General features: G+C 43.4%; 19 non-coding genes and 2 pseudogenes across 19 annotated transcripts; all 21 read right to left on the reverse strand.

Annotated features, from left to right (window-relative positions):
• Positions 1 to 697: 697 nt before the first annotated feature.
• On the reverse strand, positions 698 to 816 carry LOC136755916 (5S ribosomal RNA). Its single transcript, XR_010818023.1, has one exon. It is a non-coding gene; the product is annotated as a 5S ribosomal RNA (ribosomal RNA).
• A 1,055-nt stretch (positions 817 to 1,871) lies between these two features.
• On the reverse strand, positions 1,872 to 1,990 carry LOC136756086 (5S ribosomal RNA). Its single transcript, XR_010818189.1, has one exon. It is a non-coding gene; the product is annotated as a 5S ribosomal RNA (ribosomal RNA).
• Positions 1,991 to 3,048: 1,058 nt separating this feature from the next.
• On the reverse strand, positions 3,049 to 3,167 carry LOC136757180 (5S ribosomal RNA). The gene has a single exon (XR_010819220.1). It is a non-coding gene; the product is annotated as a 5S ribosomal RNA (ribosomal RNA).
• A 1,066-nt stretch (positions 3,168 to 4,233) lies between these two features.
• On the reverse strand, positions 4,234 to 4,352 carry LOC136757191 (5S ribosomal RNA). Its single transcript, XR_010819231.1, has one exon. It is a non-coding gene; the product is annotated as a 5S ribosomal RNA (ribosomal RNA).
• Positions 4,353 to 5,407: 1,055 nt separating this feature from the next.
• On the reverse strand, positions 5,408 to 5,516 carry LOC136757735 (uncharacterized; annotated as a pseudogene).
• Positions 5,517 to 6,562: 1,046 nt separating this feature from the next.
• Positions 6,563 to 6,671, reverse strand: LOC136757729 (uncharacterized; annotated as a pseudogene).
• A 1,046-nt stretch (positions 6,672 to 7,717) lies between these two features.
• LOC136756218 (5S ribosomal RNA) lies at positions 7,718 to 7,836 on the reverse strand. The gene has a single exon (XR_010818317.1). It is a non-coding gene; the product is annotated as a 5S ribosomal RNA (ribosomal RNA).
• Positions 7,837 to 8,905: 1,069 nt separating this feature from the next.
• Positions 8,906 to 9,024, reverse strand: LOC136756137 (5S ribosomal RNA). The gene has a single exon (XR_010818240.1). It is a non-coding gene; the product is annotated as a 5S ribosomal RNA (ribosomal RNA).
• Positions 9,025 to 10,090: 1,066 nt separating this feature from the next.
• On the reverse strand, positions 10,091 to 10,209 carry LOC136756915 (5S ribosomal RNA). The gene has a single exon (XR_010818967.1). It is a non-coding gene; the product is annotated as a 5S ribosomal RNA (ribosomal RNA).
• A 1,066-nt stretch (positions 10,210 to 11,275) lies between these two features.
• On the reverse strand, positions 11,276 to 11,394 carry LOC136755987 (5S ribosomal RNA). Its single transcript, XR_010818094.1, has one exon. It is a non-coding gene; the product is annotated as a 5S ribosomal RNA (ribosomal RNA).
• A 1,055-nt stretch (positions 11,395 to 12,449) lies between these two features.
• Positions 12,450 to 12,568, reverse strand: LOC136755875 (5S ribosomal RNA). Its single transcript, XR_010817985.1, has one exon. It is a non-coding gene; the product is annotated as a 5S ribosomal RNA (ribosomal RNA).
• A 1,058-nt stretch (positions 12,569 to 13,626) lies between these two features.
• LOC136756138 (5S ribosomal RNA) lies at positions 13,627 to 13,745 on the reverse strand. Its single transcript, XR_010818241.1, has one exon. It is a non-coding gene; the product is annotated as a 5S ribosomal RNA (ribosomal RNA).
• A 1,066-nt stretch (positions 13,746 to 14,811) lies between these two features.
• LOC136757424 (5S ribosomal RNA) lies at positions 14,812 to 14,930 on the reverse strand. The gene has a single exon (XR_010819451.1). It is a non-coding gene; the product is annotated as a 5S ribosomal RNA (ribosomal RNA).
• A 1,066-nt stretch (positions 14,931 to 15,996) lies between these two features.
• Positions 15,997 to 16,115, reverse strand: LOC136757203 (5S ribosomal RNA). The gene has a single exon (XR_010819242.1). It is a non-coding gene; the product is annotated as a 5S ribosomal RNA (ribosomal RNA).
• A 1,058-nt stretch (positions 16,116 to 17,173) lies between these two features.
• LOC136757214 (5S ribosomal RNA) lies at positions 17,174 to 17,292 on the reverse strand. The gene has a single exon (XR_010819253.1). It is a non-coding gene; the product is annotated as a 5S ribosomal RNA (ribosomal RNA).
• A 1,058-nt stretch (positions 17,293 to 18,350) lies between these two features.
• Positions 18,351 to 18,469, reverse strand: LOC136756343 (5S ribosomal RNA). Its single transcript, XR_010818433.1, has one exon. It is a non-coding gene; the product is annotated as a 5S ribosomal RNA (ribosomal RNA).
• A 1,055-nt stretch (positions 18,470 to 19,524) lies between these two features.
• LOC136755826 (5S ribosomal RNA) lies at positions 19,525 to 19,643 on the reverse strand. The gene has a single exon (XR_010817937.1). It is a non-coding gene; the product is annotated as a 5S ribosomal RNA (ribosomal RNA).
• A 1,055-nt stretch (positions 19,644 to 20,698) lies between these two features.
• On the reverse strand, positions 20,699 to 20,817 carry LOC136757226 (5S ribosomal RNA). The gene has a single exon (XR_010819264.1). It is a non-coding gene; the product is annotated as a 5S ribosomal RNA (ribosomal RNA).
• A 1,058-nt stretch (positions 20,818 to 21,875) lies between these two features.
• LOC136757025 (5S ribosomal RNA) lies at positions 21,876 to 21,994 on the reverse strand. The gene has a single exon (XR_010819074.1). It is a non-coding gene; the product is annotated as a 5S ribosomal RNA (ribosomal RNA).
• Positions 21,995 to 23,050: 1,056 nt separating this feature from the next.
• Positions 23,051 to 23,169, reverse strand: LOC136757283 (5S ribosomal RNA). The gene has a single exon (XR_010819318.1). It is a non-coding gene; the product is annotated as a 5S ribosomal RNA (ribosomal RNA).
• Positions 23,170 to 24,235: 1,066 nt separating this feature from the next.
• LOC136756262 (5S ribosomal RNA) lies at positions 24,236 to 24,354 on the reverse strand. The gene has a single exon (XR_010818358.1). It is a non-coding gene; the product is annotated as a 5S ribosomal RNA (ribosomal RNA).
• Between the last annotated feature and the right edge of the window lie 737 nt (positions 24,355 to 25,091).

The following is a 25,091-nucleotide window of genomic DNA, read 5'->3' on the forward strand; positions in this document are numbered from 1 at the left end:
ATTGTATTTTCAAGTGTGTGCATTCATCCTGTTGTCATTTTGTTTTGAAAGCAGAAGAATCATTCAACAGGTTGCTGAGACAAATGTAAACCAGTAAAACATATGAAGAGAAACAAACCTTGAATATAAGTTCAGTTGTTTAAACATTTGACAAACTATGGTGAGGGGGTAAGAAAACACACAAATCCAGCAGCTCCTGTATTTCAATACACCAGAACCCAATATTATTGGCGAGTCGGGTAGTCCATCATCACAGTTCGAGGGCAGGCATCATTTCAGTAATTTCATCCCGTTGCATTCACATCCGTGCCTTGAATGAGATTGAATGTGATCTTTGCTCTCAAGTATGTTCCCAAGTTTTACACTTTCGTGCTTTGTATGAATGGGAATGGAACCGTGTGTGTTGAATGAGGCTCCTTGTGAGCACTGAACTTTGTCCGGTGGAGTTCCTTTTTGTGTTGCTGTAATTGTGTCATTTCTCGATGAGAAAGATTAGGCAACATTTAGTCACTTCTAGCCATGATGCTCAATTTATTTACAAATGTACACTAGTTAATAGGGACCGTTTACGTTGGAGAACAAGATCTATTGTATGCCTGTGTATTTGGGGAAGTCAAATCTGAAATAATGATGAAATTGCGTGTATCCAAAGTTAAGACTCGTGATTTGTCGCCCTCTGGTGTGTAAAAGATGCAAAAGCTTACAGCACCTGGTATTCCCAGGCGGTCTCCCATCCAAGTACTGACCAGGCCCGAGCCTGCTTAGCTTCCGAGATCAGACGAGATCGGGCGTATTCAGGCTAGTATGGCCGTAAGCCAGGGAGGCTGTCCCTGACGCTCTACTTAAAGGGAAGGCAATATCCGTTTCTGCCGCTCATACTTGCAGTTGAACTGTCTCTCTACTCTAAAGTCCGGGACACACCAGCACGCCGCAGACAGTCCCTGCTAACACGAAACGTTGTGGCAACGTTGTGCGTTAGCTGGGGTGCCACACCAGACCGGAACTATATATTACAAAACGAACACATTGTCTTGATAAAACAGCTGTAATTGAGTGCCTGACACGCCAGTCAAGCGCAATCTTGAGATGCTGTGCATTTCAGTAAGGATTTCAATTGACATGCAGTATGAAACTGAAAGGAGGTTGCATCACTATGATGCATAACATTGCATGTATTGTATTTTCAAGTGTGTGCATTCATCCTGTTGTCATTTTGTTTTGAAAGCAGAAGAATCATTCAACAGGTTGCTGAGACAAATGTAAACCAGTAAAACATATGAAGAGAAACAAACCTTGAATATAAGTTCAGTTGTTTAAACATTTGACAAACTATCGTGAGGGGGTAAGAAAACACACAAATCCAGCAGCTCCTGTATTTCAATACACCAGAACCCAATATTATTGGCGAGTCGGGTAGTCCATCTTCACAGTTCGAGGGCAGGCATCATTTCAGTAATTTCATCCCGTTGCATTCACATCCGTGCCTTGAATGAGATTGAATGTGATCTTTGCTCTCAAGTATGTTCCCAAGTTTTACACTTTCGTGCTTTGCATGAATGGGAATGGAACCGTGTGTGTTGAATGAGGCTCCTTGTGAGCACTGAACTTTGTCCGGTGGAGTTCCTTTTTGTGTTGCTGTAATTGTGTCATTTCTCGATGAGAAAGATTAGGCAACATTTAGTCACTTCTAGCCATGATGCTCAATTTATTTACGAATGTACCCTAGTTACTAGGGACCGTTTACGTTGGAGAACAAGATCTATTGTATGCCTGTGTATTTGGGGAAGTCAAATCTGAAATAATGATGAAATTGCGTGTATCCAAAGTTAAAACTCGTGATTTGTCGCCCTCTGGTGTGTAAAAGATGCAAAAGCTTACAGCACCTGGTATTCCCAGGCAGTCTCCCATCCAAGTACTGACCAGGCCCGAGCCTGCTTAGCTTCCGAGATCGGACGAGATCGGGCGTTTTCAGGCTAGTATGGCCGTAAGCCAGGGAGGCTGTCCCTGACGCTCTACTTAAAAGGAAGGCAATATCCGTTTCTGCCGCTCATACTTGCAGTTGAACTGTCTCTCTACTCTAAAGTCCGGGACACACCAGCGCGCCGCAGACAGTCCCTGCTAACACGAAACGTTGTGGCAACGTTGTGCGTTAGCTGGGGTGCCACACCAGACCGGAACTATATTTTACAAAACGAACACATTGTCTTGATAATACAGCTGTAATTGAGTGCCTGACACGCCAGTCAAGCGCAATCTTGAGAAGGTGTGCATTTCAATAAGGATTTCAATTGACATGCAGTATGAAACTGAAAGGAGGTTGCATCACTATGATGCATAACATTGCATGTATTGTATTTTCAAGTGTGTGCATTCATCCTGTTGTCATTTTGTTTTGAAAGCAGAAGAATCATTTTTGCTGAGGTTGCTGAGACAAATGTAAACCAGTAAAACATATGAAGAGAAACAAACCTTGAATATAAGTTCAGTTGTTTAAACATTTGACAAACTATGGTGAGGGGGTAAGAAAACACACAAATCCAGCAGCTCCTGTATTTCAATACACCGGAACACAATATTATTGGCGAGTCGGGTAGTCCATCATCACAGTTCGAGGGCAGGCATCATTTCAGTAATTTCATCCCGTTGCATTCACATCCGTGCCTTGAATGAGATTGAATGTGATCTTTGCTCTCAAGTATGTTCCCAAGTTTTACACTTTCGTGCTTTGCATGAATGGGAATGGAACCGTGTGTGTTGAATGAGGCTCCTTGTGAGCACTGAACTTTGTCCGGTGGAGTTCCTTTTTGTGTTGCTGTAATTGTGTCATTTCTCGATGAGAAAGATTAGGCAACATTTAGTCACTTCTAGCCATGATGCTCAATTTATTTACGAATGTACCCTAGTTACTAGGGACCGTTTACGTTGGAGAACAAGATCTATTGTATGCCTGTGTATTTGGGGAAGTCAAATCTGAAATAATGATGAAATTGCGTGTATCCAAAGTTAAAACTCGTGATTTGTCGCCCTCTGGTGTGTAAAAGATGCAAAAGCTTACAGCACCTGGTATTCCCAGGCGGTCTCCCATCCAAGTACTGACCAGGCCCGAGCCTGCTTAGCTTCCGAGATCGGACGAGATCGGGCGTATTCAGGCTAGTATGGCCGTAAGCCAGGGAGGCTGTCCCTGACGCTCTACTTATAGGGAAGGCAATATCCGTTTCTGCCGTTCATACTTACAGTTGAACTGTCTCTCTACTCTAAAGCCCGGGACACACCAGCGCGCCGCAGACAGTCCCTGCTAACACGCCACGTTGTGGCAACATTGTGGCAACGTTGTGCGTTAGCTGGGGTGCCACACCAGACCGGAACTATATATTACAAAACGAACACATTGTCTTGATAAAACAGCTGTAATTGAGTGCCTGACACGCCAGTCAAGCGCAATCTTGAGAAGGTGTGCATTTCAGTAAGGATTTTAATTGACATGCTGTATGAAACTGAAAGGAGGTTGCATCACTATGATGCATAACATTGCATGTATTGTATTTTCAAGTGTGTGCATTCATCCTGTTGTCATTTTGTTTTGAAAGCAGAAGAATCATTCAACAGGTTGCTGAGACAAATGTAAACCAGTAAAACATATGAAGAGAAACAAACCTTGAATATAAGTTCAGTTGTTTAAACATTTGACAAACTATGGTGAGGGGGTAAGAAAACACACAAATCCAGCAGCTCCTGTATTTCAATACACCAGAACCCAATATTATTGGCGAGTCGGGTAGTCCATCATCACAGTTCGAGGGCAGGCATCATTTCAGTAATTTCATCCCGTTGCATTCACATCCGTGCCTTGAATGAGATTGAATGTGATCTTTGCTCTCAAGTATGTTCCCAAGTTTTACACTTTCGTGCTTTGTATGAATGGGAATGGAACCGTGTGTGTTGAATGAGGCTCCTTGTGAGCACTGAACTTTGTCCGGTGGAGTTCCTTTTTGTGTTGCTGTAATTGTGTCATTTCTCGATGAGAAAGATTAGGCAACATTTAGTCACTTCTAGCCATGATGCTCAATTTATTTACAAATGTACACTAGTTAATAGGGACCGTTTACGTTGGAGAACAAGATCTATTGTATGCCTGTGTATTTGGGGAAGTCAAATCTGAAATAATGATGAAATTGCGTGTATCCAAAGTTAAGACTCGTGATTTGTCGCCCTCTGGTGTGTAAAAGATGCAAAAGCTTACAGCACCTGGTATTCCCAGGCGGTCTCCCATCCAAGTACTGACCAGGCCCGAGCCTGCTTAGCTTCCGAGATCGGACGAGATCGGGCGTATTCAGGCTAGTATGGCCGTAAGCCAGGTAGGCTGTCCCTTACGCTCTACTTAAAGGGAAGGCAATATCCGTTTCTGCCGCTCATACTTGCAGTTGAACTGTCTCTCTACTCTAAAGTCCGGGACACACCAGCGCGCCGCAGACAGTCCCTGCTAACACGAAACGTTGTGGCAACGTTGTGCGTTAGCTGGGGTGCCACACCAGACCGGAACTATATTTTACAAAACGAACACATTGTCTTGATAATACAGCTGTAATTGAGTGCCTGACACGCCAGTCAAGCGCAATCTTGAGAAGTTGTGCATTTCAGTAAGGATTTCAATTGACATGCAGTATGAAACTGAAAGGAGGTTGCATCACTATGATGCATAACATTGCATGTATTGTATTTTCAAGTGTGTGCATTCATCCTGTTGTCATTTTGTTTTGAAAGCAGAAGAATCATTCAACAGGTTGCTGAGACAAATGTAAACCAGTAAAACATATGAAGAGAAACAAACCTTGAATATAAGTTCAGTTGTTTAAACATTTGACAAACTATGGTGAGGGGGTAAGAAAACACACAAATCCAGCAGCTCCTGTATTTCAATACACCAGAACCCAATATTATTGGCGAGTCGGGTAGTCCATCATCACAGTTCGAGGGCAGGCATCATTTCAGTAATTTCATCCCGTTGCATTCACATCCGTGCCTTGAATGAGATTGAATGTGATCTTTGCTCTCAAGTATGTTCCCAAGTTTTACACTTTCGTGCTTTGTATGAATGGGAATGGAACCGTGTGTGTTGAATGAGGCTCCTTATGAGCACTGAACTTTGTCCGGTGGAGTTCCTTTTTGTGTTGCTGTAATTGTGTCATTTCTCGATGAGAAAGATTAGGCAACATTTAGTCACTTCTAGCCATGATGCTCAATTTATTTACAAATGTACACTAGTTAATAGGGACCGTTTACGTTGGAGAACAAGATCTATTGTATGCCTGTGTATTTGGGGAAGTCAAATCTGAAATAATGATGAAATTGCGTGTATCCAAAGTTAAAACTCGTGATTTGTCGCCCTCTGGTGTGTAAAAGATGCAAAAGCTTACAGCACCTGGTATTCCCAGGCGGTCTCCCATCCAAGTACTGACCAGGCCCGAGCCTGCTTAGCTTCTGAGATCGGACGTATTCAGGCTAGTATGGCCGTAAGCTGTCCCTGACGCTCTACTTAAAGGGAAGGCAATATCCGTTTCTGCCGCTCATACTTGCAGTTGAACTGTCTCTCTACTCTAAAGTCCGGGACACACCAGCGCGCCGCAGACAGTCCCTGCTAACACGAAACGTTGTGGCAACATTGTGCGTTAGCTGGGGTGCCACACCAGACCGGAACTATATTTTACAAAACGAACACATTGTCTTGATAATACAGCTGTAATTGAGTGCCTGACACGCCAGTCAAGCGCAATCTTGAGAAGGTGTGCATTTCAGTAAGGATTTCAATTGACATGCAGTATGAAACTGAAAGGAGGTTGCATCACTATGATGCATAACATTGCATGTATTGTATTTTCAAGTGTGTGCATTCATCCTGTTGTCATTTTGTTTTGAAAGCAGAAGAATCATTCAACAGGTTGCTGAGACAAATGTAAACCAGTAAAACATATGAAGAGAAACAAACCTTGAATATAAGTTCAGTTGTTTAAACATTTGACAAACTATGGTGAGGGGGTAAGAAAACACACAAATCCAGCAGCTCCTGTATTTCAATACACCAGAACCCAATATTATTGGCGAGTCGGGTAGTCCATCATCACAGTTCGAGGGCAGGCATCATTTCAGTAATTTCATCCCGTTGCATTCACATCCGTGCCTTGAATGAGATTGAATGTGATCTTTGCTCTCAAGTATGTTCCCAAGTTTTACACTTTCGTGCTTTGCATGAATGGGAATGGAACCGTGTGTGTTGAATGAGGCTCCTTGTGAGCACTGAACTTTGTCCGGTGGAGTTCCTTTTTGTGTTGCTGTAATTGTGTCATTTCTCGATGAGAAAGATTAGGCAACATTTAGTCACTTCTAGCCATGATGCTCAATTTATTTACGAATGTACCCTAGTTACTACGGACCGTTTACGTTGGAGAACAAGATCTATTGGATGCCTGTGTATTTGGGGAAGTCAAATCTGAAATAATAATGAAATTGCGTGTATCCAAAGTTAAAACTCGTGATTTGTCGCCCTCTGGTGTGTAAAAGATGCAAAAGCTTACAGCACCTGGTATTCCCAGGTGGTCTCCCATCCAAGTACTGACCAGGCCCGAGCCTGCTTAGCTTCTGAGATCGGACGTATTCAGGCTAGTATGGCCGTAAGCTGTCCCTGACGCTCTAGTTAAAGGGAAGGCAATATCCGTTTCTGCCGTTCATACTTACAGTTGAACTGTCTCTCTACTCTAAAGCCCGGGACACACCAGCGCGCCGCAGACAGTCCCTGCTTACATGCCACATTGTGGCAACGTTGTGCGTTAGCTGGGGTGCCACACCAGACCGGAACTATTTTTTACAAAACGAACACATTGTCTTGATAAAACAGCTGTAATTGAGTGCCTGACACGCCAGTCAAGCTCAATCTTGAGAAGGTGTGCATTTCAGTAAGGATTTCAATTGACATGCAGTATGAAGCTGAAAGGAGGTTGCATCACTATGATGCATAACATTGCATGTATTGTATTTTCAAGTGTGTGCATTCATCCTGTTGTCATTTTGTTTTGAAAGCAGAAGAATCATTCAACAGGTTGCTGAGACAAATGTAAACCAGTAAAACATATGAAGAGAAACAAACCTTGAATATAAGTTCAGTTGTTTAAACATTTGACAAACTATGGTGAGGGGGTAAGAAAACACACAAATCCAGCAGCTCCTGTATTTCAATACACCAGAACCCAATATTATTGGCGAGTCGGGTAGTCCATCATCACAGTTCGAGGGCAGGCATCATTTCAGTAATTTCATCCCGTTGCATTCACATCCGTGCCTTGAATGAGATTGAATGTGATCTTTGCTCTCAAGTATGTTCCCAAGTTTTACACTTTCGTGCTTTGCATGAATGGGAATGGAACCGTGTGTGTTGAATGAGGCTCCTTGTGAGCACTGAACTTTGTCCGGTGGAGTTCCTTTTTGTGTTGCTGTAATTGTGTCATTTCTCGATGAGAAAGATTAGGCAACATTTAGTCACTTCTAGCCATGATGCTCAATTTATTTACGAATGTACCCTAGTTACTAGGGACCGTTTACGTTGGAGAACAAGATCTATTGTATGCCTGTGTATTTGGGGAAGTAAAATCTGAAATAATGATGAAATTGTGTGTATCCAAAGTTAAAACTCGTGATTTGTCGCCCTCTGGTGTGTAAAAGGTGCAAAAGCTTACAGCACCTGGTATTCCCAGGCGGTCTCCCATCCAAGTACTGACCAGGCCCGAGCCCGCTTGGCTTCCGAGATCGGATGAGATCGGGCGTATTCAGGCTAGTATGGCCGTAAGCCAGGGAGGCTGTCCCTGACGCTCTACTTAAAGGGAAGGCAATATCCGTTTCTGCCGTTCATACTTACAGTTGAACTGTCTCTCTACTCTAAAGCCCGGGACACACCAGCGCGCCGCAGCCAGTCCCTGCTAACACGCCACGTTGTGGCAACATTGTGGCAACGTTGTGCGTTAGCTGGGGTGCCACACCAGACCGGAACTATATATTACAAAACGAACACATTGTCTTGATAAAACAGCTGTAATTGAGTGCCTGACACGCCAGTCAAGCGCAATCTTGAGAAGGTGTGCATTTCAGTAAGGATTTCAATTGACATGCAGTATGAAACTGAAAGGAGGTTGCATCACTATGATGCATAACATTGCATGTATTGTATTTTCAAGTGTGTGCATTCATCCTGTTGTCATTTTGTTTTGAAAGCAGAAGAATCATTTTTGCTGAGGTTGCTGAGACAAATGTAAACCAGTAAAACATATGAAGAGAAACAAACCTTGAATATAAGTTCAGTTGTTTAAACATTTGACAAACTATGGTGAGGGGGTAAGAAAACACACAAATCCAGCAGCTCCTGTATTTCAATACACCAGAACCCAATATTATTGGCGAGTCGGGTAGTCCATCATCACAGTTCGAGGGCAGGCATCATTTCAGTAATTTCATCCCGTTGCATTCACATCCGTGCCTTGAATGAGATTGAATGTGATCTTTGCTCTCAAGTATGTTCCCAGGTTTTACACTTTCGTGCTTTGCATGAATGGGAATGGAACCGTGTGTGTTGAATGAGGCTCCTTGTGAGCACTGAACTTTGTCCGGTGGAGTTCCTTTTTGTGTTGCTGTAATTGTGTCATTTCTCGATGAGAAAGATTAGGCAACATTTAGTCACTTCTAGCCATGATGCTCAATTTATTTACGAATGTACCCTAGTTACTAGGGACCGTTTACGTTGGAGAACAAGATCTATTGTATGCCTGTGTATTTGGGGAAGTCAAATCTGAAATAATGATGAAATTGCGTGTATCCAAAGTTAAAACTCGTGATTTGTCGCCCTCTGGTGTGTAAAAGATGCAAAAGCTTACAGCACCTGGTATTCCCAGGCGGTCTCCCATCCAAGTACTGACCAGGCCCGAGCCTGCTTGGCTTCCGAGATCGGACGAGATCGGGCGTATTCAGGCTAGTATGGCCGTAAGCCAGGAAGGCTGTCCCTGACGCTCTACTTAAAGGGAAGGCAATATCCGTTTCTGCTGTTCATACTTACAGTTGAACTGTCTCTCTACTCTAAAGCCCGGGACACACCAGCGCGCCGCAGACAGTCCCTGCTAACACGCCACGTTGTGGCAACATTGTGGCAACGTTGTGCGTTAGCTGGGGTGCCACACCAGACCGGAACTATATATTACAAAACGAACACATTCTCTTGATAAAACAGCTGTAATTGAGTGCCTGACACGCCAGTCAAGCGCAATCTTGAGAAGGTGTGCATTTCAGTAAGGATTTCAATTGACATGCAGTATGAAACTGAAAGGAGGTTGCATCACTATGATGCATAACATTGCATGTATTGTATTTTCAAGTGTGTGCATTCATCCTGTTGTCATTTTGTTTTGAAAGCAGAAGAATCATTCAACAGGTTGCTGAGACAAATGTAAACCAGTAAAACATATGAAGAGAAACAAACCTTGAATATAAGTTCAGTTGTTTAAACATTTGACAAACTATGGTGAGGGGGTTAGAAAACACACAAATCCAGCAGCTCCTGTATTTCAATACACCAGAACCCAATATTATTGGCGAGTCGGGTAGTCCATCATCACAGTTCGAGGGCAGGCATCATTTCAGTAATTTCATCCCGTTGCATTCACATCCGTGCCTTGAATGAGATTGAATGTGATCTTTGCTCTCAAGTATGTTCCCAGGTTTTACACTTTCGTGCTTTGCATGAATGGGAATGGAACCGTGTGTGTTGAATGAGGCTCCTTGTGAGCACTGAACTTTGTCCGGTGGAGTTCCTTTTTGTGTTGCTGTAATTGTGTCATTTCTCGATGAGAAAGATTAGGCAACATTTAGTCACTTCTAGCCATGATGCTCAATTTATTTACGAATGTACCCTAGTTACTAGGGACCGTTTACGTTGGAGAACAAGATCTATTGTATGCCTGTGTATTTGGGGAAGTCAAATCTGAAATAATGATGAAATTGCGTGTATCCAAAGTTAAAACTCGTGATTTGTCGCCCTCTGGTGTGTAAAAGATGCAAAAGTTTACAGCACCTGGTATTCCCAGGCGGTCTCCCATCCAAGTACTGACCAGGCCCGAGCCTGCTTGGCTTCCGAGATCGGACGAGATCGGGCGTATTCAGGCTAGTATGGCCGTAAGCCAGGAAGGCTGTCCCTGACGCTCTACTTAAAGGGAAGGCAATATCCGTTTCTGCCGCTCATACTTGCAGTTGAACTGTCTCTCTACTCTAAAGCCCGGGACACACCAGCGCGCCGCAGCCAGTCCCTGCTAACACGCCACGTTGTGGCAACATTGTGGCAACGTTGTGCGTTAGCTGGGGTGCCACACCAGACCGGAACTATATATTACAAAACGAACACATTGTCTTGATAAAACAGCTGTAATTGAGTGCCTGACACGCCAGTCAAGCGCAATCTTGAGAAGGTATGCATTTCAGTAAGGATTTCAATTGACATGCAGTATGAAACTGAAAGGAGGTTGCATCACTATGATGCATAACATTGCATGTATTGTATTTTCAAGTGTGTGCATTCATCCTGTTGTCATTTTGTTTTGAAAGCAGAAGAATCATTCAACAGGTTGCTGAGACAAATGTAAACCAGTAAAACATATGAAGAGAAATAAACCTTGAATATAAGTTCAGTTGTTTAAACATTTGACAAACTATGGTGAGGGGGTAAGAAAACACACAAATCCAGCAGCTCCTGTATTTCAATACACCAGAACCCAATATTATTGGCGAGTCGGGTAGTCCATCATCACAGTTCGAGGGCAGGCATCATTTCAGTAATTTCATCCCGTTGCATTGACATCCGTGCCTTGAATGAGATTGAATGTGATCTTTGCTCTCAAGTATGTTCCCAAGTTTTACACTTTCGTGCTTTGCATGAATGGGAATGGAACCGTGTGTGTTGAATGAGGCTCCTTGTGAGCACTGAACTTTGTCCGGTGGAGTTCCTTTTTGTGTTGCTGTAATTGTGTCATTTCTCGATGAGAAAGATTAGGCAACATTTAGTCACTTCTAGCCATGATGCTCAATTTATTTACGAATGTACCCTAGTTACTAGGGACCGTTTACGTTGGAGAACAAGATCAATTGTATGCCTGTGTATTTGGGGAAGTCAAATCTGAAATAATGATGAAATTGCGTGTATCCAAAGTTAAAACTCGTGATTTGTCGCCCTCTGGTGTGTAAAAGATGCAAAAGCTTACAGCACCTGGTATTCCCAGGTGGTCTCCCATCCAAGTACTGACCAGGCCCGAGCCTGCTTAGCTTCCGAGATCGGACGAGATCGGGCGTATTCAGACTAGTATGGCCGTAAGCCAGGGAGGCTGTCCCTGACCCTCTACTTAAAGGGAAGGCAATATCCGTTTCTGCCACTCATACTTGCAGTTGAACTGTCTCTCTACTCTAAAGTCCGGGACACACCAGCACGCTGCAGACAGTCCCTGCTAACACGAAACGTTGTGGCAACGTTGTGCGTTAGCTGGGGTGCCACACCAGACCGGAACTATATTTTACAAAACGAACACATTGTCTTGATAAAACAGCTGTAATTGAGTGCCTGACACGCCAGTCAAGCGCAATCTTGAGAAGGTATGCATTTCAGTAAGGATTTCAATTGACATGCAGTATGAAACTGAAAGGAGGTTGCATCACTATGATGCATAACATTGCATGTATTGTATTTTCAAGTGTGTGCATTCATCCTGTTGTCATTTTGTTTTGAAAGCAGAAGAATCATTCAACAGGTTGCTGAGACAAATGTAAACCAGTAAAACATATGAAGAGAAATAAACCTTGAATATAAGTTCAGTTGTTTAAACATTTGACAAACTATGGTGAGGGGGTAAGAAAACACACAAATCCAGCAGCTCCTGTATTTCAATACACCAGAACCCAATATTATTGGCGAGTCGGGTAGTCCATCATCACAGTTCGAGGGCAGGCATCATTTCAGTAATTTCATCCCGTTGCATTCACATCCGTGCCTTGAATGAGATTGAATGTGATCTTTGCTCTCAAGTATGTTCCCAAGTTTTACACTTTCGTGCTTTGCATGAATGGGAATGGAACCGTGTGTGTTGAATGAGGCTCCTTGTGAGCACTGAACTTTGTCCGGTGGAGTTCCTTTTTGTGTTGCTGTAATTGTGTCATTTCTCGATGAGAAAGATTAGGCAACATTTAGTCACTTCTAGCCATGATGCTCAATTTATTTACGAATGTACCCTAGTTACTAGGGACCGTTTACGTTGGAGAACAAGATCTATTGTATGCCTGTGTATTTGGGGAAGTCAAATCTGAAATAATGATGAAATTGCGTGTATCCAAAGTTAAAACTCGTGATTTGTCGCCCTCTGGTGTGTAAAAGATGCAAAAGCTTACAGCACCTGGTATTCCCAGGTGGTCTCCCATCCAAGTACTGACCAGGCCCGAGCCTGCTTAGCTTCCGAGATCAGACGAGATCGGGCGTATTCAGGCTAGTATGGCCGTAAGCCAGGGAGGCTGTCCCTGACGCTCTTCTTAAAGGGAAGGCAATATCCGTTTCTGCCGCTCATACTTGCAGTTGAACTGTCTCTCTACTCTAAAGTCCGGGACACACCAGCACGCCGCAGACAGTCCCTGCTAACACGAAACGTTGTGGCAACGTTGTGCGTTAGCTGGGGTGCCACACCAGACCGGAACTATATATTACAAAACGAACACATTGTCTTGATAAAACAGCTGTAATTGAGTGCCTGACACGCCAGTCAAGCGCAATCTTGAGAAGGTGTGCATTTCAGTAAGGATTTCAATTGACATGCAGTATGAAACTGAAAGGAGGTTGCATCACTATGATGCATAACATTGCATGTATTGTATTTTCAAGTGTGTGCATTCATCCTGTTGTCATTTTGTTTTGAAAGCAGAAGAATCATTTTTGCTGAGGTTGCTGAGACAAATGTAAACCAGTAAAACATATGAAGAGAAACAAACCTTGAATATAAGTTCAGTTGTTTAAACATTTGACAAACTATGGTGAGGGGGTAAGAAAACACACAAATCCAGCAGCTCCTGTATTTCAATACACCAGAACCCAATATTATTGGCGAGTCGGGTAGTCCATCATCACAGTTCGAGGGCAGGCATCATTTCAGTAATTTCATCCCGTTGCATTCACATCCGTGCCTTGAATGAGATTGAATGTGATCTTTGCTCTCAAGTATGTTCCCAGGTTTTACACTTTCGTGCTTTGCATGAATGGGAATGGAACCGTGTGTGTTGAATGAGGCTCCTTGTGAGCACTGAACTTTGTCCGGTGGAGTTCCTTTTTGTGTTGCTGTAATTGTGTCATTTCTCGATGAGAAAGATTAGGCAACATTTAGTCACTTCTAGCCATGATGCTCAATTTATTTACGAATGTACCCTAGTTACTAGGGACCGTTTACGTTGGAGAACAAGATCTATTGTATGCCTGTGTATTTGGGGAAGTCAAATCTGAAATAATGATGAAATTGCGTGTATCCAAAGTTAAAACTCGTGATTTGTCGCCCTCTGGTGTGTAAAAGATGCAAAAGCTTACAGCACCTGGTATTCCCAGGCGGTCTCCCATCCAAGTACTGACCAGGCCCGAGCCTGCTTGGCTTCCGAGATCGGACGAGATCGGGCGTATTCAGGCTAGTATGGCCGTAAGCCAGGAAGGCTGTCCCTGACGCTCTACTTAAAGGGAAGGCAATATCCGTTTCTGCTGTTCATACTTACAGTTGAACTGTCTCTCTACTCTAAAGCCCGGGACACACCAGCGCGCCGCAGACAGTCCCTGCTAACACGCCACGTTGTGGCAACATTGTGGCAACGTTGTGCGTTAGCTGGGGTGCCACACCAGACCGGAACTATATATTACAAAACGAACACATTCTCTTGATAAAACAGCTGTAATTGAGTGCCTGACACGCCAGTCAAGCGCAATCTTGAGAAGGTGTGCATTTCAGTAAGGATTTCAATTGACATGCAGTATGAAACTGAAAGGAGGTTGCATCACTATGATGCATAACATTGCATGTATTGTATTTTCAAGTGTGTGCATTCATCCTGTTGTCATTTTGTTTTGAAAGCAGAAGAATCATTCAACAGGTTGCTGAGACAAATGTAAACCAGTAAAACATATGAAGAGAAACAAACCTTGAATATAAGTTCAGTTGTTTAAACATTTGACAAACTATGGTGAGGGGGTAAGAAAACACACAAATCCAGCAGCTCCTGTATTTCAATACACCAGAACCCAATATTATTGGCGAGTCGGGTAGTCCATCATCACAGTTCGAGGGCAGGCATCATTTCAGTAATTTCATCCCGTTGCATTCACATCCGTGCCTTGAATGAGATTGAATGTGATCTTTGCTCTCAAGTATGTTCCCAAGTTTTACACTTTCGTGCTTTGCATGAATGGGAATGGAACCGTGTGTGTTGAATGAGGCTCCTTGTGAGCACTGAACTTTGTCCGGTGGAGTTCCTTTTTGTGTTGCTGTAATTGTGTCATTTCTCGATGAGAAAGATTAGGCAACATTTAGTCACTTCTAGCCATGATGCTCAATTTATTTACGAATGTACCCTAGTTACTAGGGACCGTTTACGTTGGAGAACAAGATCTATTGTATGCCTGTGTATTTGGGGAAGTCAAATCTGAAATAATGATGAAATTGCGTGTATCCAAAGTTAAAACTCGTGATTTGTCGCCCTCTGGAGTGTAAAAGATGCAAAAGCTTACAGCACCTGGTATTCCCAGGCGGTCTCCCATCCAAGTACTGACCAGGCACGAGCCTGCTTAGCTTCCGAGATCTGACGAGATCGGGCGTATTCAGGATAGTATGGCCGTAAGCCAGGGAGGCTGTCCCTGACGCTCTACTTAAAGGGAAGGCAATATCCGTTTCTGCCGTTCATACTTACAGTTGAACTGTCTCTCTACTCTAAAGCCCGGGACACACCAGCACGCCGCAGACAGTCCCTGCTAACACGCCACGTTGTGGCAACATTGTGGCAACGTTGTGCGTTAGCTGGGGTGCCACACCAGACCGGAACTATATTTTACAAAACGAACACATTGTCTTGATAATACAGCTGTAATTGAGTGCCTGACATGCCAGTCAAGCGCAATCTTGTGAAGGTGTGCATTTCAGTAAGGATTTCAATTGACATGCAGTATGAAACTGAAAGGAGGTTGCATCACTATGATGCATAACATTGCATGTATTGTATTTTCAAGTGTGTGCATTCATCCTGTTGTCATTTTGTTTTGAAAGCAGAAGAATCATTCAACAGGTTGCTGAGACAAATGTAAACCAGTAAAACATATGAAGAGAAACAAACCTTGAATATAAGTTCAGTTGTTTAAACATTTGACAAACTATGGTGAGGGGGTAAGAAAACACACAAATCCAGCAGCTCCTGTATTTCAATACACCAGAACCCAATATTATTGGCGAGTCGGGTAGTCCATCATCACAGTTCGAGGGCAGGCATCATTTCAGTAATTTCATCCCGTTGCATTCACATCCGTGCCTTGAATGAGATTGAATGTGATCTTTGTTCTCAAGTATGTTCCCAAGTTTTACACTTTCGTGCTTTGCATGAATGGGAATGGAACCGTGTGTGTTGAATGAGGCTCCTTGTGAGCACTGAACTTTGTCCGGTGGAGTTCCTTTTTGTGTTGCTGTAATTGTGTCATTTCTCGATGAGAAAGATTAGGCAACATTTAGTCACTTCTAGCCATGATGCTCAATTTATTTACGAATGTACCCTAGTTACTAGGGACCGTTTACGTTGGAGAACAAGATCTATTGTATGCCTGTGTATTTGGGGAAGTCAAATCTGAAATAATGATGAAATTGCGTGTATCCAAAGTTAAAACTCGTGATTTGTCGCCCTCTGGTGTGTAAAAGATGCAAAAGCTTACAGCACCTGGTATTCCCAGGCGGTCTCCCATCCAAGTACTGACCAGGCCCGAGCCTGCTTAGCTTCCGAGATCGGACGAGATCGGGCGTATTCAGGCTAGTATGGCCGTAAGCCAGGGAGGCTGTCCCTGACGCTCTACTTAAAGGGAAGGCAATATCCGTTTCTGCCGCTCATACTTGCAAATGAACTGTCTCTCTACTCTAAAGCCCGGGACACACCAGCGCGCCGCAGACAGTCCCTGCTAACACGAAACGTTGTGGCAACGTTGTGCGTTAGCTGGGGTGCCACACCAGACCGGAACTATATATTACAAAACGAACACATTGTCTTGATAATACAGCTGTAATTGAGTGCCTGACACGCCAGTCAAGCGCAATCTTGAGAAGGTGTGCATTTCAGTAAGGATTTCAATTGACATGCAGTATGAAACTGAAAGGAGGTTGCATCACTATGATGCATAACATTGCATGTATTGTATTTTCAAGTGTGTGCATTCATCCTGTTGTCATTTTGTTTTGAAAGCAGAAGAATCATTCTTGCTGAGGTTGCTGAGACAAATGTAAACCAGTAAAACATATGAAGAGAAACAAACCTTGAATATAAGTTCAGTTGTTTAAACATTTGACAAACTATGGTGAGGGGGTAAGAAAACACACAAATCCAGCAGCTCCTGTATTTCAATACACCAGAACCCAATATTATTGGCGAGTCGGGTAGTCCATCATCACAGTTCGAGGGCAGGCATCATTTCAGTAATTTCATCCCGTTGCATTCACATCCGTGCCTTGAATGAGATTGAATGTGATCTTTGCTCTCAAGTATGTTCCCAAGTTTTACACTTTCGTGCTTTGCATGAATGGGAATGGAACCGTGTGTGTTGAATGAGGCTCCTTGTGAGCACTGAACTTTGTCCGGTGGAGTTCCTTTTTGTGTTGCTGTAATTGTGTCATTTCTCGATGAGAAAGATTAGGCAACATTTAGTCACTTCTAGCCATGATGCTCAATTTATTTACGAATGTACCCTAGTTACTAGGGACCGTTTACGTTGGAGAACAAGATCTATTGTATGCCTGTGTATTTGGGGAAGTCAAATGTGAAATAATGATGAAATTGCGTGTATCCAAAGTTAAAACTCGTGATTTGTCGCCCTCTGGTGTGTAAAACATGCAAAAGCTTACAGCACCTGGTATTCCCAGGCGGTCTCCCATCCAAGTACTGACCAGGCCCGAGCCTGCTTAGCTTCCGAGATCGGACGAGATCGGGCGTATTCAGGCTAGTATGGCCGTAAGCCAGGGAGGCTGTCCCTGACGCTCTACTTAAAGGGAAGGCAATATCCGTTTCTGCCGCTCATACTTGCAGTTGAACTGTCTCTCTACTCTAAAGTCCGGGACACACCAGCGCGCCGCAGACAGTCCCTGCTAACACGAAACGTTGTGGCAACGTTGTGCGTTAGCTGGGGTGCCACACCAGACCGGAACTATATATTACAAAACGAACACATTGTCTTGATAATACAGCTGTAATTGAGTGCCTGACACGCCAGTCAAGCGCAATCTTGAGAAGGTGTGCATTTCAGTAAGGATTTCAATTGACATGCAGTATGAAACTGAAAGGAGGTTGCATCACTATGATGCATAACATTGCATGTATTGTATTTTCAAGTGTGTGCATTCATCCTGTTGTCATTTTGTTTTGAAAGCAGAAGAATCATTCTTGCTGAGGTTGCTGAGACAAATGTAAACCAGTAAAACATATGAAGAGAAACAAACCTTGAATATAAGTTCAGTTGTTTAAACATTTGACAAACTATGGTGAGGGGGTAAGAAAACACACAAATCCAGCAGCTCCTGTATTTCAATACACCAGAACCCAATATTATTGGCGAGTCGGGTAGTCCATCATCACAGTTCGAGGGCAGGCATCATTTCAGTAATTTCATCCCGTTGCATTCACATCCGTGCCTTGAATGAGATTGAATGTGATCTTTGCTCTCAAGTATGTTCCCAAGTTTTACACTTTCGTGCTTTGCATGAATGGGAATGGAACCGTGTGTGTTGAATGAGGCTCCTTGTGAGCACTGAACTTTGTCCGGTGGAGTTCCTTTTTGTGTTGCTGTAATTGTGTCATTTCTCGATGAGAAAGATTAGGCAACATTTAGTCACTTCTAGCCATGATGCTCAATTTATTTACGAATGTACCCTAGTTACTAGGGACCGTTTACGTTGGAGAACAAGATCTATTGTATGCCTGTGTATTTGGGGAAGTAAAATCTGAAATATTGATGAAATTGCGTGTATCCAAAGTTAAAACTCGTGATTTGTCGCCCTCTGGTGTGTAAAAGATGCAAAAGCTTACAGCACCTGGTATTCCAAGGCGGTCTCCCATCCAAGTACTGACCAGGCCCAAGCCTGCTTGACTTCCGAGATCGGACGAGATCGGGCGTATTCAGGCTAGTATGGCCGTAAGCCAGGGAGGCTGTCCCTGACGCTCTACTTAAAGGGAAGGCAATATCCGTTTCTGCCGCTCATACTTGCAGTTGAACTGTCTCTCTACTCTAAAGTCCGGGACACACCAGCGCGCCGCAGGCAGTCCCTGCTAACACGAAACGTTGTGGCAACGTTGTGCGTTAGCTGGGGTGCCACACCAGACCGGAACTATATTTTACAAAACGAACACATTGTCTTGATAAAACAGCTGTAATTGAGTGCCTGACACGGCAGTCAAGCGCAATCTTGAGAAGGTGTGCATTTCAGTAAGGATTTCAATTGACATGCAGTATGAAACTGAAATGAGGTTGCATCACTATGATGCATAACATTGCATGTATTGTATTTTCAAGTGTGTACATTCATCCTGTTGTCATTTTGTTTTGAAAGCAGAAGAATCATTCAACAGGTTGCTGAGACAAATGTAAACCAGTAAAACATATGAAGAGAAACAAACCTTGAATATAAGTTCAGTTGTTTAAACATTTGACAAACTATGGTGAGGGGGTAAGAAAACACACAAATCCAGCAGCTCCTGTATTTCAATACACCAGAACCCAATATTATTGGCGAGTCGGGTAGTCCATCATCACAGTTCGAGGGCAGGCATCATTTCAGTAATTTCATCCCGTTGCATTCACATCCGTGCCTTGAATGAGATTGAATGTGATCTTTGCTCTCAAGTATTTTCCCAAGTTTTACACTTTCGTGCTTTGCATGAATGGGAATGGAACCGTGTGTGTTGAATGAGGCTCCTTGTGAGCACTGAACTTTGTCCGGTGGAGTTCCTTTTTGTGTTGGTGTAATTGTGTCATTTCTCGATGAGAAAGATTAGGCAACATTTAGTCACTTCTAGCCATGATGCTCAATTTATTTACGAATGTACACTAGTTACTAGGGACCGTTTACGTTGGAGAACAAGATCTATTGTATGCCTGTGTATTTGGGGAAGTCAAATCTGAAATAATGATGAAATTGCGTGTATCCAAAGTTAAAACTCGTGATTTGTCGCCCTTTGGTGTGTAAAAGATGCAAAAGCTTACAGCACCTGGTATTCCCAGGGGGTCTCCCATCCAAGTACTGACCAGGCCCGAGCCTGCTTAGCTTCCGAGATCGGACGAGATCGGGCGTATTCAGGCTAGTATGGCCGTAAGCCAGGGAGGCTGTCCCTGACGCGCTACTTAAAGGGAAGGCAATATCCGTTTCTGCCGTTCATACTTACAGTTGAACTGTCTCTCTACTCTAAAGCCCGGGACACACCAGCGCGCCGCAGACAGTCCCTGCTAACACGAAACGTTGTGGCAACGTTGTGCGTTAGCTGGGGTGCCACACCAGACCGGAACTATATATTACAAAACGAACACATTGTCTTGATAATACAGCTGTAATTGAGTGCCTGACACGCCAGTCAAGCGCAATCTTGAGAAGGTGTGCATTTCAGTAAGGATTTCAATTGACATGCAGTATGAAACTGAAAGGAGGTTGCATCACTATGATGCATAACATTGCATGTATTGTATTTTCAAGTGTGTGCATTCATCCTGTTGTCATTTTGTTTTGAAAGCAGAAGAATCATTCAACAGGTTGCTGAGACAAATGTAAACCAGTAAAACATATGAAGAGAAACAAACCTTGAATATAAGTTCAGTTGTTTAAACATTTGACAAACTATGGTGAGGGGGTAAGAAAACACACAAATCCAGCAGCTCCTGTATTTCAATACACCAGAACCCAATATTATTGGCGAGTCGGGTAGTCCATCATCACAGTTCGAGGGCAGGCATCATTTCAGTAATTTCATCCCGTTGCATTCACATCCGTGCCTTGAATGAGATTGAATGTGATCTTTGCTCTCAAGTATGTTCCCAAGTTTTACACTTTCGTGCTTTGCATGAATGGGAATGGAACCGTGTGTGTTGAATGAGGCTCCTTGTGAGCACTGAACTTTGTCCGGTGGAGTTCCTTTTTGTGTTGCTGTAATTGTGTCATTTCTCGATGAGAAAGATTAGGCAACATTTAGTCACTTCTAGCCATGATGCTCAATTTATTTACGAATGTACCCTAGTTACTAGGGACCGTTTACGTTGGAGAACAAGATCTATTGTATGCCTGTGTATTTGGGGAAGTCAAATGTGAAATAATGATGAAATTGCGTGTATTCAAAGTTAAAACTCGTGATTTGTCGCCCTCTGGTGTGTAAAAGATGCAAAAGCTTACAGCACCTGGTATTCCCAGGCGGTCTCCCATCCAAGTACTGACCAGGCCCGAGCCTGCTTAGCTTCCGAGATCGGACGAGATCGGGCGTATTCAGGCTAGTATGGCCGTAAGCCAGGGAGGCTGTCCCTGACGCTCTACTTAAAGGGAAGGCAATATCCGTTTCTGCCGCTCATACTTGCAGTTGAACTGTCTCTCTACTCTAAAGTCCGGGACACACCAGCGCGCCGCAGACAGTCCCTGCTAACACGAAACGTTGTGGCAACGTTGTGCGTTAGCTGGGGTGCCACACCAGACCGGAACTATATATTACAAAACGAACACATTGTCTTGATAATACAGCTGTAATTGAGTGCCTGACACGCCAGTCAAGCGCAATCTTGAGAAGGTGTGCATTTCAGTAAGGATTTCAATTGACATGCAGTATGAAACTGAAAGGAGGTTGCATCACTATGATGCATAACATTGCATGTATTGTATTTTCAAGTGTGTGCATTCATCCTGTTGTCATTTTGTTTTGAAAGCAGAAGAATCATTCTTGCTGAGGTTGCTGAGACAAATGTAAACCAGTAAAACATATGAAGAGAAACAAACCTTGAATATAAGTTCAGTTGTTTAAACATTTGACAAACTATGGTGAGGGGGTAAGAAAACACACAAATCCAGCAGCTCCTGTATTTCAATACACCAGAACCCAATATTATTGGCGAGTCGGGTAGTCCATCATCACAGTTCGAGGGCAGGCATCATTTCAGTAATTTCATCCCGTTGCATTCACATCCGTGCCTTGAATGAGATTGAATGTGATCTTTGCTCTCAAGTATGTTCCCAAGTTTTACACTTTCGTGCTTTGCATGAATGGGAATGGAACCGTGTGTGTTGAATGAGGCTCCTTGTGAGCACTGAACTTTGTCCGGTGGAGTTCCTTTTTGTGTTGCTGTAATTGTGTCATTTCTCGATGAGAAAGATTAGGCAACATTTAGTCACTTCTAGCCATGATGCTCAATTTATTTACGAATGTACCCTAGTTACTAGGGACCATTTACGTTGGAGAACAAGATCTATTGTATGCCTGTGTATTTGGGGAAGTAAAATCTGAAATATTGATGAAATTGCGTGTATCCAAAGTTAAAACTCGTGATTTGTCGCCCTCTGGTGTGTAAAAGATGCAAAAGCTTACAGCACCTGGTATTCCAAGGCGGTCTCCCATCCAAGTACTGACCAGGCCCAAGCCTGCTTGACTTCCGAGATCGGACGAGATCGGGCGTATTCGGGCTAGTATGGCCGTAAGCCAGGGAGGCTGTCCCTGACGCTCTACTTAAAGGGAAGGCAATATCCGTTTCTGCCGCTCATACTTGCAGTTGAACTGTCTCTCTACTCTAAAGTCCGGGACACACCAGCGCGCCGCAGGCAGTCCCTGCTAACACGAAACGTTGTGGCAACGTTGTGCGTTAGCTGGGGTGCCACACCAGACCGGAACTATATTTTACAAAACGAACACATTGTCTTGATAATACAGCTGTAATTGAGTGCCTGACACGCCAGTCAAGCGCAATCTTGAGAAGGTGTGCATTTCAGTAAGGATTTCAATTGACATGCAGTATGAAACTGAAAGGAGGTTGCATCACTATGATGCATAACATTGCATGTATTGTATTTTCAAGTGTGTGCATTCATCCTGTTGTCATTTTGTTTTGAAAGCAGAAGAATCATTCAACAGGTTGCTGAGACAAATGTAAACCAGTAAAACATATGAAGAGAAACAAACCTTGAATATAAGTTCAGTTGTTTAAACATTTGACAAACTATGGTGAGGGGGTAAGAAAACACACAAATCCAGCAGCTCCTGTATTTCAATACACCAGAACCCAATATTATTGGCGAGTCGGGTAGTCCATCATCACAGTTCGAGGGCAGGCATCATTTCAGTAATTTCATCCCGTTGCATTCACATCCGTGCCTTGAATGAGATTGAATGTGATCTTTGCTCTCAAGTATGTTCCCAAGTTTTACACTTTCGTGCTTTGCATGAATGGGAATGGAACCGTGTGTGTTGAATGAGGCTCCTTGTGAGCACTGAACTTTGTCCGGTGGAGTTCCTTTTTGTGTTGCTGTAATTGTGTCATTTCTCGATGAGAAAAATTAGGCAACATTTAGTCACTTCTAGCCATGATGCTCAATTTATTTACGAATGTACCCTAGTTACTAGGGACCGTTTACGTTGGAGAACAAGATCTATTGTATGCCTGTGTATTTGGGGAAGTAAAATCTGAAATAATGATGAAATTGTGTGTATCCAAAGTTAAAACTCGTGATATGTCGCCCTCTAGTTTATTAAAAGGTGCAAGAGCTTACAGCACCTGGTATTCCCAGGCAGTCTCCCATCCAAGTACTGACCAGGCCCGAGCCTGCTTGGCTTCCGAGATCGGACGAGATCGGGCGTATTCAGGCTAGTATGGCCGTAAGGCAGGAAGGCTGTCCCTGACGCTCTACTTAAAGGGAAGGCAATATCCGTTTCTGCCGTTCATACTTACAGTTGAACTGTCTCTCTACTCTAAAGCCCGGGACACACCAGCGCGCCGCAGACAGTCCCTGCTAACACGCCACGTTGTGGCAACATTGTGGCAACGTTGTGCGTTAGCTGGGGTGCCACACCAGACCGGAACTATATATTACAAAACGAACACATTGTCTTGATAAAACAGCTGTAATTGAGTGCCTGACACTCCTGTCAAGCGCAATCTTGAGAAGGTGTGCATTTCAGTAAGGATTTCAATTGACATTCAGTATGAAACTGAAAGGAGGTTGCATCACTATGATGCATAACATTGCATGTATTGTATTTTCAAGTGTGTGCATTCATCCTGTTGTCATTTTGTTTTGAAAGCAGAAGAATCATTCAACAGGTTGCTGAGACAAATGTAAACCAGTAAAACATTTGAAGAGAAACAAACCTTGAATATAAGTTCAGTTGTTTAAACATTTGACAAACTATGGTGAGGGGGTAAGAAAACACACAAATCCAGCAGCTCCTGTATTTCAAAACACCAGAACCCAATATTATTGGCCAGTCGGGTAGTCAATCATCACAGTTCGAGGGCAGGCATCATTTCAGTAATTTCATCCCGTTGCATTCACATCCGTGCCTTGAATGAGATTGAATGTGATCTTTGCTCTCAAGTATGTTCCCAAGTTTTACACTTTCGTGCTTTGCATGAATGGGAATGGAACCGTGTGTGTTGAATGAGGCTCCTTGTGAGCACTGAACTTTGTCCGGTGGAGTTCCTTTTTGTGTTGCTGTAATTGTGTCATTTCTCGATGAGAAAGATTAGGCAACATTTAGTCACTTCTAGCCATGATGCTCAATTTATTTACGAATGTACCCTAGTTACTAGGGACCGTTTACGTTGGAGAACAAGATCTATTGTATGCCTGTGTATTTGGGGAAGTCAAATCTGAAATAATGATGAAATTGCGTGTATCCAAAGTTAAAACTCGTGATTTGTCGCCCTCTGGTGTGTAAAAGATGCAAAAGCTTACAGCACCTGGTATTCCCAGGCGGTCTCCCATGCAAGTACTGACCAGGCCCGAGCCTGCTTAGCTTCCGAGATCGGACGAGATCGGGCGTATTCAGGCTAGTATGGCCGTAAGCCAGGGAGGCTGTCCCTGACGCTCTACTTAAAGGGAAGGCAATATCCGTTTCTGCCGCTCATACTTGCAGTTGAACTGTCTCTCTACTCTAAAGTCCGGGACACACCAGCGCGCCGCAGACAGTCCCTGCTAACACGAAACATTGTGGCAACGTTGTGCGTTAGCTGGGGTGCCACACCAGACCGGAACTATATTTTACAAAACGAACACATTGTCTTGATAATACAGCTGTAATTGAGTGCCTGACACGCCAGTCAAGCGCAATCTTGAGAAGGTGTGCATTTCAGTAAGGATTTCAATTGACATGCAGTATGAAACTGAAAGGAGGTTGCATCACTATGATGCATAACATTGCATGTATTGTATTTTCAAGTGTGTGCATTCATCCTGTTGTCATTTTGTTTTGAAAGCAGAAGAATCATTCAACAGGTTGCTGAGACAAATGTAAACCAGTAAAACATATGAAGAGAAACAAACCTTGAATATAAGTTCAGTTGTTTAAACATTTGACAAACTATGGTGAGGGGGTAAGAAAACACACAAATCCAGCAGCTCCTGTATTTCAATACACCAGAACCCAATATTATTGGCGAGTCGGGTAGTCCATCATCACAGTTCGAGGGCAGGCATCATTTCAGTAATTTCATCCCGGTGCATTCACATCCGTGCCTTGAATGAGATTGAATGTGATCTTTGCTCTCAAGTATGTTCCCAAGTTTTACACTTTCGTGCTTTGCA

This window comes from Amia ocellicauda, chromosome 8, assembly GCF_036373705.1.
Source record: "Amia ocellicauda isolate fAmiCal2 chromosome 8, fAmiCal2.hap1, whole genome shotgun sequence".
Classification (NCBI taxonomy): domain Eukaryota; kingdom Metazoa; phylum Chordata; class Actinopteri; order Amiiformes; family Amiidae; genus Amia; species Amia ocellicauda.